The sequence below is a fragment of the Lissotriton helveticus genome, chromosome 5_1 (assembly GCF_964261635.1).
Source record: "Lissotriton helveticus chromosome 5_1, aLisHel1.1, whole genome shotgun sequence".
Lineage (NCBI taxonomy): Eukaryota > Metazoa > Chordata > Amphibia > Caudata > Salamandridae > Lissotriton > Lissotriton helveticus.
In genome coordinates, this window is record NC_136065.1 from 434,590,100 (window position 1) to 434,609,523 (window position 19,424).

The 19,424-nt window shown below is 49.5% G+C and overlaps 1 protein-coding gene across 1 annotated transcript in view; it reads right to left on the reverse strand.

Moving 5' to 3' along the window:
- The window catches only part of DFFB (DNA fragmentation factor subunit beta), a 120,373-nt gene that overhangs the window by 100,007 nt on the left and 942 nt on the right, over positions 1–19,424 (reverse strand). The gene's annotated exons all lie outside the window — the stretch shown is intronic.

Sequence of the window (19,424 nt, forward strand, 5' to 3'; positions counted from 1 at the left end):
GTACCAAGGAGGGCTCTATGTACGTACATGCTACAGTGTGGCATTGCAGTAGTTAAAGAGCTGGGCTATGATCGATCTGAGTGGCGCACCTAGTCGCAGTTCCGCCACAAGTGCCCTGTGTGCTCTTTCAATTATAAAAATCTTTAAAGTCGCTGGGGTTTGAGCATGTTCAGGATCCAATTTTCAAGGAACATTCCCACCTAAGGGCTCCCCGCCCACTCTGGGAAGCCCACAAGGCGTATGTTATTTCGCCTGGATCATCCATCAGCATTCTCCAAGAGCTCTTCCATGTGTGGCACTGCACTTAAGTCCAGCCACCGTGGCCCTCAGCGACTTAACCTCCTGTGTACATCCAGATCATCTTCGATGGCCGAAGTATTGGCAGCTACCTTCCGTAAGTCCATGCATAAATGATTTATTTCAATGGGCATTAGGTCCATTTTTCCCTCCAGTGCAACGCGGGACCCCTGGATGGCCACAAGGAGCTCTGCTGAAGCGGGCGCCTGGACCCAGGTCTCTGTGTGTGCTTCATATCCACTCTCCAGCACTGGTGTCTCAGGGCGTGAGACTGTGTATTGACCAATTTGGTTGGATTGCACCACTTTTGCCACCTTCTTGTTGCCCATTAGGAGGGCACTTCACTAGTCCAGAGTGTTAAACACCAGTAAATCCCCTGCACCATTCATGGGGTCTTGTTGGTCGCCTCTGTGGCTACCCAGGTCACCACATCAGTACTGTGCTCCTGCCATGCAACCACTACAAAGGTCTCAGCTATAGTCTTGGCATGGGCCGGGCAGCTCCACGGGTATAAGGGAAAGATGGTGCATGCCAGCACGTCTCACGTATTACTTCCAGTCGGGCACCCACCCCTATGAGCAAGTTAATTTGCCATACTGAATTGGAGATTCCATCATATCAGCGGTCCCGCACTCTACCGTGGTAGTGCTATTTCTGCCTGTGTCTCAGCAGTCCCTGATGTCTCCATACCCTTGCAGGACCCTGGAACAGTCCCACCCAGGGCCCCCACAATCTCTGCTGCTCAGAGGGCTCCCAATGTGCATGTGTCCGTAATTCTGTGTGCTGCACTCACATCTGTGGCATTGAGCCAGATGGTGTTATCCAGCTGCATTCCTACCCCAGGGACAGGCTCCCTGGGTCGCCGCCAGGCCCGGACTGGCCATAGCGGGCACCGGGCAATCCCCCGGTGCGCCGCACGGGTGGGGGCCGGTTTTGGCCCACTGGGGGCCGTTTTTGTTACAGGGCCGTTTTTGCAGCATAGCTGCAAAATTGGCCCTGAACCAAAATCGGCCGAACACCGGCCCTGGCAAAGAGCTCGGCGGCACCTTCAACCCCCCGAGTGGGGAGGAGCGGCCGAGCACTTTGCCAGGGTCGGTTGTGGTTCCCAGTCCGGCCCTGGTCGCCGCTGCTCCGACCAGGCCCCCATACATTGCCTCCATGCCTTAAGGTCACTGGTGCACAGTCCACGGTCTTACACCAGGCTGCAGTGCAGTAACCCCCCCCTCACTGCTTTACTGGGTGCTGTTTTCATCTCGGAGGGTCTCTGCGCCTTCTACCCTGCCCCCTATCCTCCATCCACATCTGTTGTTCTGGCAGGAGGGAGGGGAGGTCGTCCTCTTATCAGTGGGACGTCATGTTGAAGTAGGCCCCAATGTGTCCACCGAGCCACCCTCCAAGCCCAGCTACCACGTCCTCCAGGGCCAGTGACTCCTCAGGGTACAGGGGACGTCTCTCCCTCAGGAGCCACGTTTGACACTGGTGCTGGGACCTGTGCTAATGTTGCGACTCACGACGCACCAGGGCTCGGCTCCTGCAGTACTCCAGCCACCGGGAACGGCCCTTGCTGGTCGGACCTTGTGGACTTGGGGATCCTTCACCCAGGGATTTGCTCGATTCAGGAGCCACTGGTCTAGTCTGACACTCGGGCAGCTCATATATCCTCTCAGTGAGCGAGGTCTTGCAGGGTGTGCAGTATTTTTTGTTCCACACCGGGAACAGCCAGGAGTCGCATCTAGGCGGTCCTCTTGGCTGGCCACACTCCAATTTAGGGCTACTTAAAAGTAATATCCTGTAATTCTGTTACTTCCAGCATCTTACAGCGAGCATAGCTATGAATAATTTAAAAGTTGCTCTTGGAATTAACTAAAAAAACATTCCTTTAAGGAAGGTCAGTGTAGTCAAGAGTATGTTTCGTCTATTTCCAAATGTCTGTTAATGTAGCATCATTGAAAGAAATTGGTTTACTGTAGCAACCACAATTCTCCTTAGGGTGAAGTCACAAGCAAACCCTAAATTAACCTGAGCTCGGGTAGCTTGGCACAGAGCAGTCAGGCTTAACTCAGGCAATGTGTAAATTATTTGTGCAACACTTCAAACAGTAGCACAGTGAAAACACACAACAAAAGAGCCCGACAGAGCCAACTGTGAATATTTGGTCGAGCCGCACAGGGACAAAATAAGGCCAACTGAGATGGAGCGTGGCCAGCTAAAGAAACCCTGTTAGGCCAGCTGAATGAAGAACCTTCAATCCTGGTCTGTGGCGCGTTGAAAGGATCCTTGTCGAAGATGCCTCATGCAGCCGAAGCGGCGTGTCTGTTTAGAACTGCAGCGTGCCTGCAGTGCAAGGTCCTGTGTGGTCACTGACGGTCTCTTCGACCAGTGCTTGCGATGCAAAGTCCGGGGACAAACATGAGCCTCCCACCCCTATGGACCACACTCGCAACCTTGCCATCATACTCGACTCTTCACTCACATGAACCGCCAGATCAACACCATGTCCCCCATATGCTTCAACACCCTCCGCATACCCCTAAAGACCTTCAAATGGATCCCCTTCAACTCCAGGAAGACCATCACCCACACACACCTCACTAGCAGACTGGACTACGGAAACGCACTCTACGGCGGAATCAACAAAACATTCCTCCGCAAACTCCAGACCGTCCAGAACACCACAGCCAGACTTGTCCTCAACAACCCACGACACGACCACATCACCCAACACCTCTGCGACATCCACTGGCTCCCAGTTGAAAAAAAGAATAACCTTCAAACTTCTCACACATGCCTACAAAGCCCTTCATAACACCAGACCCCAATACATCAAGAAAAGAATTTCCTTCCACGCCCCCAAGAGAAACCTCAACTCTGCCTCCCTAGCCACAGTCCCCTGCATTCAGAGCGGGTGGCAGATCCTTCTCCTATATCGCGGCCAACACCTTGAACTAACTCTCCCTCTGCATCAGATGAAGCCAGACACTGCACCTATTCAGAAAGGAGCTCAAGCCCTGGCTCTTCAGTTGACCAAGGAGTTGCTCTAACAACTGCCCCCTTCCCCCACCCCCCTCCCCGCTCAGTGCCTTGAGACCCTCACAAGTGAGTAGAGTGCTTTAAAACCCTCTGATTGATTGACCAGATCATCTTTCTGGGCTGCTTCTTGGAAGTAAGCTCTGTTAAGGGGCGACAATGGTGAGATACCCCTTACCAATCCTTCTAGAGTATTCTGTGAGGCCGAGGAAGGACCACCCTTTTGTGTTTTAGGGGGTTGCCAGGCCAGGATGGTTTCAGTCTTGGCCTGGAGGGGCTGCACCTTGGCTTTACCCAAAATATGGTCCAGATATACCTCGGAACCCTGGCTATCTGGCACTTACTGGCCTTGATAGTCAGGCCTGCCTTCTGCCCTGAAATACCTCCTGGAGTGTGTGCAGGTGTTCCTCCCAACTGGAGCTGTAGACAGCAATGTCATCCAGGTAGACAGCACAGAATGCCTCCTTCCCAGTCAGGACCCTGTTAACCAACCTCAGACAGGTGGCAGGGGCATCCCTTAAGCCAAAGTGCATCATCCTAAATTGGAAATAGCCCTCTGGGGTTAGAATGCAGACCTCTCTTTGCCTTTCAGTAAGATCAATCTGCTAGTGCCCTGATGGAAGATCAAAGGTACTCAAGAACTTGGCAGTGCCCAGCTTGTCGACGAGATCATCTGCTCGGGGATGGGGTGTGCATCTGGCTTCGTGACGGAATTTAGTCCCCTGTAGTCTACACAGAACCTAAGTTCTGGAGTGGTGCCTGGTGCGGGGCAGCCTAGCACCATAATACTGGACCAGGGTCTCTTAGAGGGCTCAATCCCCCCTAACGCTAGCACCTTGGAGACCGTTTTTTACTTTCAGTAGTTGATTGTGGAAAACATATAATCAAAATCTATTTTATTAGGATAATAAATGTGATTATTTCTCCATTTTATGTCACCCCACCACCTCAGCCAGCTGCAGGGAATAAAACACACATTCCCAGCCCGGGACGAAGCGAGCTGTTTCCAAGTAGATGGCGTGGGCGCTGTGGGAAGTCACCCAGGAAAAGATTTATTAGATCAACACTGATGACAGAAATTAGGGATGCTGAGTTGAGTTCGGTTTTCGCTCTGTGGAAGTATTGCTGGGGGAGCCTATGTTGCAGCACCAAACAATTAAACACACTTTTATACCAAGACGGTGGTAATCAGGAGATCACAGACAGCGCTGAATAAAGCGCCCAATAATTGTAAACACGAACATTACTCAGTTCGGTAATAATAAATAATGTGTAAAATTGCTAAATCATCCATTAACTTGGTGTTTACATTGTATCAATGGTCTTTATTATAATCAATATTATTTTCAAACTTTTTGTGTCTTTCATAATACACCACTCTGCGCACATGAACCTTTTAAAGCAAAAAAAGCCCTGTATCATTTAACATAATTAAATAATCGCCCTTACATCAGACTTAGAAATCATGGGCCTAAGACAATTGGTCATGGCCCCTACCCACCAGGCAGGACACACGCTGGATGGCATATTTTCCAACGTAGAAGGTCTACACGTAACCAAAACTCTCCCCATGACCTGGACCGATCACTCTGCCATATTTAGTAGCCTAACTATTAAAGGATCATTGAGGAAGAAGGTCTTATCCTCGAAGCCAGGTGCTTTTAAAGCATGGAAGGACATAAACTATAATGATCTAATTATTCCCCTGAACAAGACTAGTCCTGACCTATCTAATGAACCTAACACCGCAACTCGCCAATTCCATGAATGGCTGGGTGATGCCACTAACCAACTAGTTCCTATCAAATCCCAATCTAGGAACAGGAGTACACCGACTGCTCAGTGGTACACAGAGGAGTTAAGAACCCAAAAGCAACTAACTAGGAATAGGGAAAGGCAATGGCGTAGAACTTATGATATTGAAAGTAAGACTAAATATAAAGAAGCACTCGCCACATACAAAATAATGATAACTGCAGCCAAAAAACACTTTTTCTCGCTACATATAGAAAAAGCTAAAAATTCCAGTAAGAAACTGTATGACATTGCCAAAACCCTATCTGGTAACACACCGGACCTAAACCCGTCCCCGTCACAATCACTCTGCGACGCTCTGTCCGAGTTCTTCTTCACCAAGGTAAACAATATATACCAAGCTTTCACATCAGAATCTAATATCAGCAGTGCTTCCGCCCCCCCTATCATCTTGGGAAATACCATGACTAGTTTTAAAACCCTAACCACTGATCAAATTAAGGTCATTGTTAGTTCTATCAAATCGGGATCAGCTCTGGATCCCTGTCCCACCTCTGTATTCACCAAGGTATCGGATACAACTATTCCGATTATTACTCATGTCTGCAATACGATATTGAGCTCTGGGACTTATCCTGACTCTTTAAAAAACACGCTGATCAAGCCTTTGCTCAAAAAACCAAATCTAGACAAGGAGGAATTGAAAAATTACCGGCCTATAGCGAGTCTCCCTCTATTAGCTAAAGTGACGGAAAAGGCCATGAACCAGCAGTTATCTGAACATATAGAAAGAAATAATCTGCGTGATGATACTCAGTTCGGTTTCCGTAAGTACCATGGTACGGAAACCGCCCTTATCAAAGCAGTGGACGATATCAGAATCATCCGTGACCAAGGAGGAACAGCACTTTTGGTACTCCTGGATCTCTCGGCAGCCTTTGACACGGTCGACCATAAGATCTTGGTCGACCGTGTCGGAAGGATGGGTGTTCAGCTTACTGCGAGAGATCTGCTAGCCTCCTTCCTGGCTAACAGAACACAGGCGGTCACACTGGGACCATACCAATCTGCCAAACTGTTGCGACCGTGTGGGGTTCCTCAAGGCTCATCCCTAAGTCCGACACTATTTAACATCTATGTGTCGGACCTTGCTACTGTCATCAAAGCATATGGGATGAGCCTAACCTCATACGCAGATGACACGCAATTGGTGTTGGCCATCAAGGGTGATGGGCAGGAGGTGGCAGAGCGTTTTCAAAATGGAATGACCGCCATTGGTGAGTGGATGGCAGGCAACTGTCTGAAGCTCAATTCCGATAAAACGGAGGTGGTCATTTTTGGAACTCTCTCCCCGGCCTGGTCTGCAACCTGGTGGCCCCCAGCTTTCGGTACCCCTCCATGTCCTACTTCTAAGGTCAGGAACCTGGGAGTAACCTTCGACGACCAGCTCAACTTCATGGCACATGCAGATAAGGTAGCGGCCTCTGCCCACTATAAACTCAGAATGATAAGAAAAATCACTCCTTTTCTGCCAGGCGCGGCCGCCAAGACCCTGGTTACTTCTTTGGTTTTAACATCCTTAGACTATTGTAATGGACTCTTTCTTAATGCACAAGCTCGAGTCACAAAAAAGATGCAGACTACACAGAACGCGGCAGCACGCCTGTTGTCCAGAACACCTAAATTCGCTCCCATCTCAGATACCTTGAGAACTTATCACTGGTTGACCATCCAAAACAGGATTAGGTTTAAATCTCTGTGTACAGTTTATAAAGTACTGCGGGACCAAGGACCGCGCTTTCTCAAAGACCAGCTTATTCCTTATAACCCGGTTAGACAGCTTCGATCTACATCCCTTAATCAACTAGTGGTCCCACGTTCCAGAACAGTCTCCTGGGGTGATCGCCGCTTTTTAGTCGCGGCTCCTAAGCTCTGGAATACTCTGCCACAACACATAAAAACCAGTCCTTCACTCCTGCAGTTTCAAAAAAGTCTGAAGACGTGGCTATTCAATCAATAACATGGCATATCAATCTGCATGAGCCTTTAATCATTGGGGAGGGACATTGCTGTAGTCTAGCGCCGAGACGCCTACGGGTATTCGTTCGCGCTCTATAAATGTCAGTAAATAAATAAATAAATAATGGTCTGGCTATAAAGAAACGTTGTTTGGCAATATGAAGCATCACAAGTAAATGAAATGTATATCTATTTGTGTGGAAGCAAGGAAAGCAGAATAATATTGGTCTGGGTTAAAAAGTCATGTGACACTGTCAACCCAGACCTAAAAATACATGTAGGTTTATGACTGCACTCCCCCCATCTGTGCTGCTGCTGAAGAAAAACAACATACATGATCTAGTTATCTAAGATACTTTAACAGTAATGCAATGTGTGTGTGCATCTGAAACTACAAGCTCAAGCAGCTGGATAAATAAAAACCCATGATCACAGCTGAGTGGAAGGAAACCTCTTTTTCCCCCCTGTTCACTCACTGTTACCCCACTTGTACAGATAGAAAAACCTACCCTGCTTGCGTGGAAGGATCTATGGACCTCAAAAGGAATGAATCAAACCATCTGGTTTGATCAATTCCTGTCACAGACACCAGGACCTGCCACAAAAGTGGGGTAGCGCTTTTATTGTGACAAGTGGGGTGAATGGGTGGTGATAGGAATTTTGTAGATCCCTGCAGATTCCGGAAGTTTACATCACAGAAATACACGTAAAACGTATGATTTTCAGCAAAGTTTGACGTTTGCAAGGCATTATGGGTAAGGAAGAGTAATGGGATGCACACAAGGCACACCACCCTCGACTTCCCAGGATGTTTAATTTTCAGAAATGTCTGAATTTGGTAGGTTTCCTTAGGTGGCAACTGAGCCTAGCTCCAATTACTGCACCTACCTCCCATTGCCAAATCAGATCACCTTTTTGACAGGAAATGTTGATGTCGCCACATTAGGTTTTGGAATTTTACTGTCACAGGCACACTGCCCACTCACTCAAGTAGGGCAATGTTTTTATCTGGTCAACTCGGGTAACACTGAGAGGTAGCAATATTGAGGATCCATGTGTATTTCGGAAGTTTAAGTCACAGAAGTTCAAGGAAAATGCACATGGCACTGTGGGTAACAACATGTGAGATTCATGTGAGGCACACCTTCCCTGACCCTTTCAAGTATTTCATTTTCTAGGTGTCAACCGAGTCCAGGCCCAATTACTGCATCTACTCCTATTGCAGAATCTCCACATTGTGTTTTGGGGACTTTATGTGGCGGTTGCTAGGCCAATCCGCACAAGTGGGGTAGCGTTTTCTTTAAACAAGTGAGTTAGAGGTTTGCAGAACATTGAGGGTAAGAATATGTCTTGTGATACACACGAGGCATACCACCATGGACTCCCCTCAATGTCTAGATTTCAGGAATGTCTCAGCCTGGTAAGTTTTCCCAAGTGGCAGCCAACTCAAGCCTGAAAATATCAGGCATTCAGCAAAGAAAATGGAATGATACTGAGATTTAGCCCCACTCTCCTGGCCCCATAATTAAAAGCGACAGCCAACAACACGTGCCAAAATTTCCTCTTGCTTGCCATTGGGATGGTTATGCTTTAATCCCCATGAAAGCAGAAAGGCTGTTCAGGATTTAAGGGTTGAGTGTGGGGTATAATGTAAGGACGGGTCAAACACCACCCCCTTATTTTATTTTTAAAATATTCCTGCCATCCAGTGGTTTTCTACCTCCATCCAGGGACAAATTGGAGGCATGCTTCTTCTCTACCCTGTGGGAGGGAGGAAGAAAGACTGGTCTGCCCCTTTTGAGGTGGGTTTATGACTCAATGAAAGAGTGCTATGTTGCACCCCTTTATTTTGCCCCAAATGCAAAATACCTGGTGTCTAGCGACTATCTACCCTACTCTGATGGGCAAATTTTGTGCAACCTTCCTAGTTGGGGCAAAACCTCCTATCTCCCCTCAGTGAGGCAGAATGACACTAGTGCTCCTTCTGAGGTGGTGGTGGTACGGGTTGATGATGCGGTAGTACACCCTGTCCTTTTGTTTGTTTTGGGACCATTTCTAAATCCCTGGCACAGTGGGCTTTCTGCTCCACTATCCAGGGCAAAACCTTTCTCTGCCCCAATGGACAGGGGGGAGGCAGAAAGACTGGTTTGTCCCTTTTGGGCAAGGTATTGCCAATGTCAGGGTGAGACTCATGCCTCCCTTTCTTTTGCACCAAATGCAAAATACCTGCTGTCACGTTGGCTTTCTGCCCCCTGGGGGGAAATTCGGGTATAACCCCTAATTTGCCCACAAGTCAGCAAAAAGATATACATCTTTTGGGGTCCTGTGCATATTGGGCAGACACTACCCCTTTGTTTTATATTTATTTTTCTAATTAAATGTGTCTAGGGGGCTTTCTGCCCCTACTGACAGGCAGATTGGGGCCAAACCCTCAAATCTACCCTGTTCCCCAGGGAGGCAGAAAGACTAGTGTATTTTTCGCAATGGGTATATGGCCCTGTGAGTGGTGGGGTGCCACTACCCATTTTGTTTTATATATTTATTTTTTGTTTTTACCTCCCAGGCATGGGTAAGCTGTTTAGGGTGAATCTTCCAATGTGCCGCACTGGGGGGTGGAGGGGAGGTGGCTGCAGTGCCTTTTTGGGGTCAGGGGACGGGCATGACTTTTCACGTCATGGATCGCCCCATCCCTTTGTTTTATTTTTTGTTAACTTCCCTGGTTTCCAATTGGCTCCTTACCCCTCAGAGTGAACATACTGGGAGCAAAGTCACCTATCTACTCCACATAGGGGGCAGAAAAAGACTATTACACTATTTTTAGGAATGGAGGGTTTGGCCTTACTTACAGTGAGCCACCCCAACTCTTTATTTTATTTTTGGAGGAATCCCTAGGGTGTAGTGAGATTTCTGCCACAGAGAAGGCAGACTGGGGAAATCATCACCACCACCATGCCCCCCCCCCCCCCCGGGAGGGCAGAAAGTCTGATTTGATGGTATATATTGGGGTGAGAGCACAGCTCCCTGCACACTCCCCCAAATAAAAAGTCCTGGTGTATAAGGGGCGCAGGCTTTACATGTTATTGTGATCACCTGGCACTCCATAGTTAAAAGAAGGTGTTGTTTGAAGACTGATTTTCTCAGCTTTCAAAAAACACTTCCCTTTCAGCATAATTCCCAGGAAGTGATGGAAACTGGCTGTTCTCAGCCCCCTTCGCATTGCCAAGGAAACCAGGAAGTGTTTTTCTGGGTGCTAGCCTATCAATGACGTAATAGAGTCACTAATGGGATTGTGTCATTGACAGGCGAGTAACACCACCCGAGGCCAGAGCAGGAGAGTCACACAACAGCTATTGCTCCAGTGGTAGGTCTGTTGGCATGACCTCCACGTTGATAACCCAACTATAGACGTGGAGGTTGCGTCCATAGCATCAGGGGGATTACAAGCTATATCGGCTCAACAGAATGTTTGCAATGTTTGTAAATACAACATATATTAAAACAAGCATTGCTAAAATCATTTTTCCAATGCAGCACCACACTGGCAAAAAACAGAAGGTACAAGATATGTGTGCGATCAACATGGTGCAATGTCGGCCAAGTGTGAGGAAGTTAATGCACACATGTGTTACCAAGCACTGGCATGCATAATGCAGACGCCAAAGAGGAGGCCATTCTCGGAATAGTAAATTTAAAAAAAAGTTAAATGTACACCAAAGCATTTACTTAAAAAGGCGTGACCGGGCAGCGAATTGCAGCTGCCAGACCTAAAAAAAAATTTAAAAGGCATTTTTCTTTATTTATAGGAGGGGTGGGGGAGCAACGGGAAATTTGGGGCAGGCAAGGACGGAAGGACTTGAGGGAGGGGGAGAAAAAAGTGGGAGTAGATATCTGTGAGGGATGCAGCACACAAGTCAGAGAGCAAGAGAAAGAATGCACGACCATGGAGAACTGAAAAATACATTTTAAAATAGCTCCCAGAATGTGGGCAATGGAAGTAAGGATGCAAAAGAAGCAATGCTTCAAAGGCGGGGCAAACATATGTATACAAAGCTATTGGTTTTGCCAATGTCTTTTAGACAGGTTGCACAGCAGCGTGGCTGTACAACTTTGCTACAAGTAAAGTTCCAAAAAAGTGACATGACAAGGCCAGTGTTGGCCTCATCATGGTGCTTTATTTTCTTCTGACCGGTGGGGGTGGGCAATATGGACAACGGGAGAGGAGGGAGTGGTAGATGGGACGTGATATTGAAAAAGGTGGTATTACCTGACCAGCACTGGCTGTGTCATGGAGATTTTTTGTAATGGCTAGATGGGAAGGCAACATAGACAAGAAGAAGCAAATAAAGAAAATCAGTGCCTGATGCACTGTGCAAGCAGTGGACGAACAGCAAAATGACAGTTATTAAATTAAATCAAATCAATCGGTAGTTAGTCCATGCTCTACATGAAAGAAGAGGGCGTGAAGCCAGCATGCACTGGACAATTAGTAGGCAGCAAAGAAGTGTGGCAAAGTAGTGTGAGAATGAAGTCAATGAATGGATGGACTCCAAAACCCTTATAGATAACAATATCTCTTGCAGCAACAGCGTGTGATTAGTCAGCAGTCGAGAACTAAAAATAGTGCTTACCCCAACGATCATAAGAGATGTAAATCTATACATTCAAATAAAATTCACTGAATACATTTAAGATAAAAAAAGGAAATTATGGTTGGCAGGGTGTCAATAATGGCTCCAGTACAAAACAACAAAAGACGTGAAATTCCAAAGTTCAGCTACCACTTACCATGCTTCATTAAATTAACCTTAAAATGCTTCATTAAATTAACCTTAACTCCTACCCCCACTATATACTGTAAACAACATCAAACATGTTTCACATACACACGCAATTATATTTTACACAATACTCATGATCAGGAATTACATCTATAATATTGGCACAGGAATGGAATCCAAAGTATCTGTTATGTAACATCCCCATACAATACTCAAAGTACTAGCATAGAGGGTCACTTACAGAATATGTTACAATGCATGAGAACACCTCAGAACTCTAACAACAAATCGACCATGGCCTAAGTGCAGTATACTTTCAAGTGTAAAATCGTCATACACTTAACGAAGCACTATCCTAAAGTGGCATGTAAGAACTATGTTACAAGGACCGATAACATCCCATGACCATAACAACGAACTTATCATGCTGTTACAATCAGATACTTTGCCAAATACCTATGCCTCCCACACAAAAAAAGACAGCAGGCAGTTACCGTATGGTTAGATCAGAAATTCCACTGAAAGACTAATCTGAGGATATGTGGATCTTAGACCAATAATGGAGACAACTGTTCGGTGTCCAAAAGCAACCAGCATTTGGAAATGCAGAATAATTTATTGAGAGCTGCATGATTACCAGAAAAGATTTGGTTTCCTCTCCAGAATGTTTGAAAAGTACATTGATTGATACTGCATATAGTTGACACCCTGGCATATTAACTACTAAAAAATTGTTGAAGTATTATCGGTGATGTGCTCGTTGGGGTATACGTGAACAAATGTGAAGATTGTTATCTGATAAGCGCTGGAAAATAAGCTAGGAAGAGTTTGATCTAAGTCCATTACCTGGGCATTTGTGGCTGAAATTAGCTGTTGGTTTTACAGGTCCATAACTTGATACCGCAAAACTTGTGATTCCGACTTGTTTTAGCTTATTAGTATTCTAATTGGATCAGCTATCACTTTGCTAGTGTACCTAACACAGAAAGTGAGATTTTACACAAAATGTTTTCTCAAAGGAAGGAGATCCGGAAATTCTTGTATTTAAAAATGGCACTAGTTTTGTTTCCAAAAAATGTTGAATAACTGGATTCACACATTTTTTTTACTTCTTAAAGGTAGAGAAGCTAGGAAACGATAGTCTCACAAGAAGGGTGCAGTGAAAAGCCCTTTGAGATGATGTGAATATGGTAGTGAGGTACTGTGTGAGTAGAAAACCCAATTTGAAACAAGCATTGGAAATGCAATAGGTCTCGCATTAGAAAAGTTGTAGTTATTGGTCTTGTAAATGACATATTTTATATATTTGTTGGTTTTTAAAATTGCTAAATTGATGGCTTTGTCATTTACAATGCCAATAGTTATAACTTTTGCGAATGTGACACCTATAGCATTTGGAATGCAACATGTTTTGTATTTACGTCACTTAGATGGCAGCTCTGGTCGTTAGGCCACATCTCTAGAGAGCAGGAGAGTGCAGCAGGGGAGAGAAGCACAGCAATGCAATAGGTCTCGCATTAGGAAAGTTTGAGCTATTGGTATTGTAAAGGACACATTTTTTATTTATGTGCTTGTTTTGAAAATAGCGAAATTAATAGCTTTGTTATTTACAATGGCAATAGTTTTATCTTTCGCAAATGTGACACCTATTGTAACACAATATGTGTTGTGAGGGTGAGTGAGGGTGAGGGGTTGAGGGTGAGTGAGGGTGAGGGTGAGGGGTTGAGGGTGGGTGAGTGAGGGTGAGGGGTTGAGGGTGAGTGAGGGTGAGGGTGGGTGAGGGTGAGGGGTTGAGGGTGAGTGAGGGCGAGGGGTTGAGGGTGAGTGAGGGCGAGGGGTTGAGGGTGAGGGTGAGTGAGGGCGAGGGGTTGAGGGTGAGTGAGGGTGAGTGAGGGTGAGGGGTTGAGGGTGAGTGAGGGTGAGTGAGGGTGAGGGGTTGAGGGTGAGTGAGGGTGAGTGTGAGGGTGAGTGAGGGGTTGAGGGTGAGTGAGGGGTTGAGGGTGAGTGAGGGGTTGAGGGTGAGTGAGGGGTTGAGGGTGAGTGGGGGTTGAGGGTGAGTGGGGGTTGAGGGTGGGTGAGGGGTTGAGGGTGAGTGAGGGTGAGGGGTTGAGGGTGAGTGAGGGTGAGGGTGAGTGAGGGTGGGTGAGGGTGAGTGAGGGTGAGTGGGGGTTGAGGGTGAGTGAGGGTGGGTGAGGGTGAGTGAGGGTGGGTGAGGGTGAGTGAGGGTGGGTGAGGGTGAGTGAGGGTGAGTGAGGGTGAGTGAGGGTGAGTGAGGGTGAGGGTGAGTGAGGGTGAGTGAGGGTGAGGGTGAGTGAGGGTGAGGGTGAGTGAGGGTGAGGGTGAGTGAGGGTGAGGGTGAGTGAGGGTGGGTGAGGGTGAGTGAGGGTGAGTGAGGGTGAGGGTGAGTGAGGGTGAGGGTGAGTGAGGGTGAGGGTGAGTGAGGGTGAGGGTGAGTGAGGGTGAGTGAGGGTGAGGGTGAGTGAGAGTGAGGGTGAGGGTGAGTGAGGGTGAGGGGTTGAGGGTGAGTGAGGGTGAGTGAGGGTGAGGGTGAGTGAGGGTGGGTGAGGGTGAGTGAGGGTGGGTGAGGGTGAGTGAGGGTGAGTGAGGGTGAGTGAGGGTGAGTGAGGGTGAGGGTGAGTGAGGGTGAGGGTGAGTGAGGGTGAGGGTGAGTGAGGGTGAGGGTGAGTGAGGGTGAGGGTGAGTGAGGGTGAGGGTGAGTGAGGGTGAGTGAGGGTGGGTGAGGGTGGGTAAGGGTGAGTGAGGGTGAGGGTGAGTGAGGGTGAGGGTGAGTGAGGGTGAGTGAGGGTGAGGGGTTGAGGGTGAGTGAGGGGGAGTGAGGGTGAGGGTGAGTGAGGGTGGGTGAGGGTGAGTGAGGGTGGGTGAGGGTGAGTGAGGGTGAGTGAGGGTGAGTGAGGGTGAGTGAGGGTGAGGGTGAGTGAGGGTGAGGGTGAGTGAGGGTGAGGGTGAGTGAGGGTGAGGGTGAGTGAGGGTGAGTGAGGGTGGGTGAGGGTGGGTGAGGGTGAGTGAGGGTGAGGGTGAGTGAGGGTGAGGGTGAGTGAGGGTGAGGGTGAGTGAGGGTGAGGGTGGGTGAGGGTGAGTGAGGGTGAGGGTGGGTGAGGGTGAGTGAGGGTGAGTGAGAGTGAGGGTGAGTGAGGGTGAGGGTGAGTGAGGGTGAGTGAGGGTGAGGGTGAGTGAGGGTGAGGGGTTGAGGGTGAGTGAGGGTGAGGGGTTGAGGGTGAGTGAGGGTGAGTGAGGGTGAGGGGTTGAGGGTGAGGGGTTGAGGGTGAGTGAGGGTGAGGGTGAGGGGTTGAGGGTGAGGGGTTGAGGGTGAGTGAGGGTGAGGGTGAGTGAGGGTGAGTGACGGTGAGGGGTTGAGGGTGAGTGAGGGTGAGGGTGAGTGAGGGTGAGGGTGAGGGGTTGAGGGTGGGTGAGGGTGAGGGGTTGAGGGTGAGTGAGGGTGAGGGTGAGGGTGAGTGAGGGTGAGTGAGGGTGAGGGGTTGAGGGTGAGTGAGGGTGAGTGAGAGTGAGGGTGAGTGAGGGTGAGTGAGGGGTTGAGGGTGAGGGGTTGAGGGTGAGTGAGGGTGAGGGGTTGAGGGTGAGGGGTTGAGGGTGAGTGAGGGTGAGGGGTTGAGGGTGAGTGAGGGTGAGTGAGGGTGAGGGGTTTTGGGTGAGTGAGGGTGGGTGAGGGTGAGTGAGGGTGAGTGAGGGTGAGGGTGAGTGAGGGTGAGGGTTTGAGGGTGAGTGAGGGTGAGTGAGGGTCAGTGAGGGTGAGTGAGGGTGAGGGTGAGTGAGGGTGGGTGAGGGTGAGTGAGGGTGAGGGTGAGTGAGGGTGAGGGTGAGTGAGGGTGAGTGAGGGTGAGTGAGGGTGAGGGTGAGTGAGGGTGAGTGAGGGTGAGGGTGGGTGAGGGTGGGTGAGGGTGAGTGTGAGTGAGGGTGAGTGTGAGTGAGGGTGAGGGTGAGTGAGGGTGAGTGAGGGTGGATGAGGGTGAGTGAGGGTGAGGGTGAGTGAGGGTGAGTGAGGGTGAGTGAGGGTGAGTGAGGGTGGGTGAGGGGTTGAGGGTGAGGGGTTGAGGGTGAGTGAGGGTGAGGGTGAGTGAGGGTGAGGGGGTGAGGGGTTGAGGGTGAGTGAGGGTGAGGGTGAGGGGTTGAGGGTGAGTGAGGGTGAGTGAGGGTGAGTGAGGGTGAGGGTGAGTGAGGGTGAGGGTGAGTGAGGGTGAGGGGTTGAGAGTGAGTGAGGGTGAGTGAGGGTGGGTGAGTGAGGGTGAGGGTGGGTGAGGGTGGGTGAGGGTGAGTGAGGGTGAGTGAGGGTGAGGGTGAGTGAGGGTGAGTGAGGGTGAGGGTGAGTGAGGGTGAGGGTGAGTGAGGGTGAGGGTGAGTGAGGGTGGGTGAGGGTGAGTGAGGGTGAGGGTGAGTGAGGGTGAGGGTGAGTGAGGGTGGGTGAGGGTGAGTGAGGGTGGGTGAGGGTGAGTGAGGGTGAGGGTGAGTGAGGGTGAGGGTGAGTGAGGGTGAGGGGTTGAGGGTGAGTGAGGGTGAGGGGTTGAGGGTGAGTGAGGGTGAGGGGTTGAGGGTGAGGGGTTGAGGGTGAGTGAGGGTGAGGGGTTGAGGGTGAGGGGTTGAGGGTGAGTGAGGGTGAGGGTGAGTGAGGGTGAGTGAGGGTGAGGGGTTGAGGGTGGGTGAGGGTGAGTGAGGGTGAGGGTGAGGGGTTGAGGGTGGGTGAGGGGGTGAGGGTGAGTGAGGGTGAGTGAGGGTGAGGGGTTGAGGGTGAGTGAGGGTGAGGGTGAGTGAGGGTGAGGGGTTGAGGGTGAGTGAGGGTGAGTGAGAGTGAGGGTGAGTGAGGGTGAGTGAGGGGTTGAGGTGAGTGAGGGTGAGGGGTTGAGGGTGAGGGGTTGAGGGTGAGTGAGGGTGAGGGGTTGAGGGTGAGTGAGGGTGAGTGAGGGTGAGGGGTTGAGGGTGAGGGGTTGAGGGTGAGTGAGGGTGAGTGAGGGTGAGTGAGGGTGAGGGAGGGTGAGTGAGGGTGAGTGAGGGTGAGTGAGGGTGAGTGAGGGTGAGTGAGGGTGAGGGTGAGTGAGGGTGGGTGAGGGTGAGTGAGGGTGAGTGAGTGTGAGGGTGAGTGAGGGTGAGGGTGAGTGAGGGTGAGGGTGAGTGAGGGTGAGTGAGGGTGGGTGAGGGTGGGTGAGGGTGAGTGAGGGTGAGGGTGAGTGAGGGTGAGTGTGAGTGAGGGTGAGGGTGAGTGAGGGTGGGTGAGGGTGGGTGAGTGAGGGTGAGTGAGGGTGAGTGAGGGTGAGGGTGAGTGAGGGTGAGGGGGTGAGGGGTTGAGGGTGAGTGAGGGTGAGGGTGAGTGAGGGGTTGAGGGTGAGGGGTTGAGGGTGAGTGAGGGTGAGGGTGAGTGAGGGTGGGGGGTTGAGGGTGAGTGAGGGTGAGTGGTTGAGGGTGAGTGAGGGTGAGGGTGAGTGAGGGTGAGGGGTTGAGGGTGAGTGAGGGTGAGGGGTTGAGGGTGAGGGGTTGAGGGTGAGTGAGGGTGAGTGAGGGTGAGTGAGGGTGAGGGGGTGAGGGTGAGTGAGGGTGAGGGGTTGAGGGTGAGTGAGGGTGAGTGAGGGTGAGGGTTGAGGGTGAGGGGTTGAGGGTGAGTGAGGGTGAGGGTGGGTGAGTGAGGGTGAGGGGTTGAGGGAGGGTGAGGGTGAGTGAGGGTGAGGGGTTGAGGGTGAGTGAGGGTGAGGGGTTGAGGGTGAGTGAGGGTGAGGGGTTGAGGGTGAGTGAGGGTGAGGGTGAGGGGTTGAGGGTGAGACAGACAGAGCAGACGGCGCAAACACACACAGGAGGCTGCACGTACGGCAATCGCAGAAGGCTCACGCACACAGCGTGCATAAGGTATACCTACATAGCAGATGACGAAGTGAATGTACACACAAACTGTGCCTACAACAGTAAATGCATTCCTTTAGAGAACACACACTTAGAGTATACAAAACATGGCGCACGCCTGCGGGCATAGTCACAAATAGGCACCCATACAGTCTGCGAGTACAGCAGACGCATGCACACAGCAGAAGGCAGCCTGCATAGAAAGACACGAGTGGAGCGCACACGCAGGGACATTCACAGCGTCCACATGCACAGAGCGGGGTCACAGCTGACGCGGCGCTCGTGCAGGATACAACACACATGATTGAAGAGAGAGACAACTTGGAGGAATGCTTGTAGGTGTGTGTGTAGACGATGAGGGTGTGAAGCAGCAGGAATTTAATCTCCTATTTTTTTATATGAAATGTTGAGTTGCCCATAAAACCGTGTCTTGTTAAAAGGGTTATAAAAATAGTTATGATTAAAATCCGTGACTCGCTCACTTTTCTGATTGACATTGTATCAGCTGGGATAGATAGTCAAAGCTGTCTAGTAGAAACTTCCAGTAAATTAGTATCGGGAGAGGCGGCATAACATGATTATTCGCTCTGCATAGGAGCTCTTTAGATGATGCAGTCTAATAAAAAAATAGAGGTTTGCCAATGACATTTTGCTCCAAATTCAAAGATACAGCTAACTGCTGATTTACCTTAATCAGTGACACGGTGAAGCATGAACGCATGCGGTAGTGACGGAGATGCAGTTCTTGACCCGAGTTACAGTTTCACGTTTCTTACTGGGGGTTGTTTTGCAACTTTACAGATTGGAATAATAATAATCCACTTTGCTGAACAATATAACATGTGAATTCACCACGAACCTATTGCAACTCGGTGTAAAAAGATAAAATCCCAAATCAAGACACAAGTATTGTTGCAAAAGGTGGTGTGAAGCAGCAGGAAAAGACAGCACCAACCCTAACGAAAACGAGTCAAAAGAAACACGCGAGACGGCGGAGGGCATTGCTGTGGGGAGGGGGGAGGAGAAATGCGACACGGCGGGCAGGGGAGGGGGCGGAGCGGGTAAAAAAAAAAACAAGACGGAGAGAAGGCAGAGAAGGGGAGGGGGGAGGAGAAATGCGACACGGCGGGCAGGGGAGGGGGCGGAGCGGGTAGAGCGACATGTGGGTGTGAAGCAGCCGGGGCCTTTGAAGTGAAGCTAAGCTTCACTTCAAAAGGTGTGGGAGGAATGCGGCTGAGGGAACAGACGGCGATTTGGTGATGTGCACGCGCATTTTAGGTCAATGCGCAAGCGCATTGACCTAAAAGCCACGGGCACAGCACCAAATCGCCGCAGTTAGGTAAACTTTGTTTAAAGCCCTATAGTCTCGCTCTGCTCAATGCGCATGCGCATTGACAGGCGAGACCTAAAAACTACTATTTGGTTCGCGTGGCTTGTAATAGTAACATGTTTACAGAAGGAGATTGGGTTTGAAATAAGAAACCTTTCAAAGTTCAAACAGAAAATTATGTGCGAGTAGTGTATTAGCCATGCTGATGTGCAGATATAAAACAGCAGAAAGAATGTTCACCTATCTCAGAGGTTTAAAGATTTTGTAATGTGATGCATATTTTTATATCCGTTTTATCATATATATGCCTGGTTTTGTTTGATTATTTTTGTCGATGTTTGTTTGGGGAAAGGGAG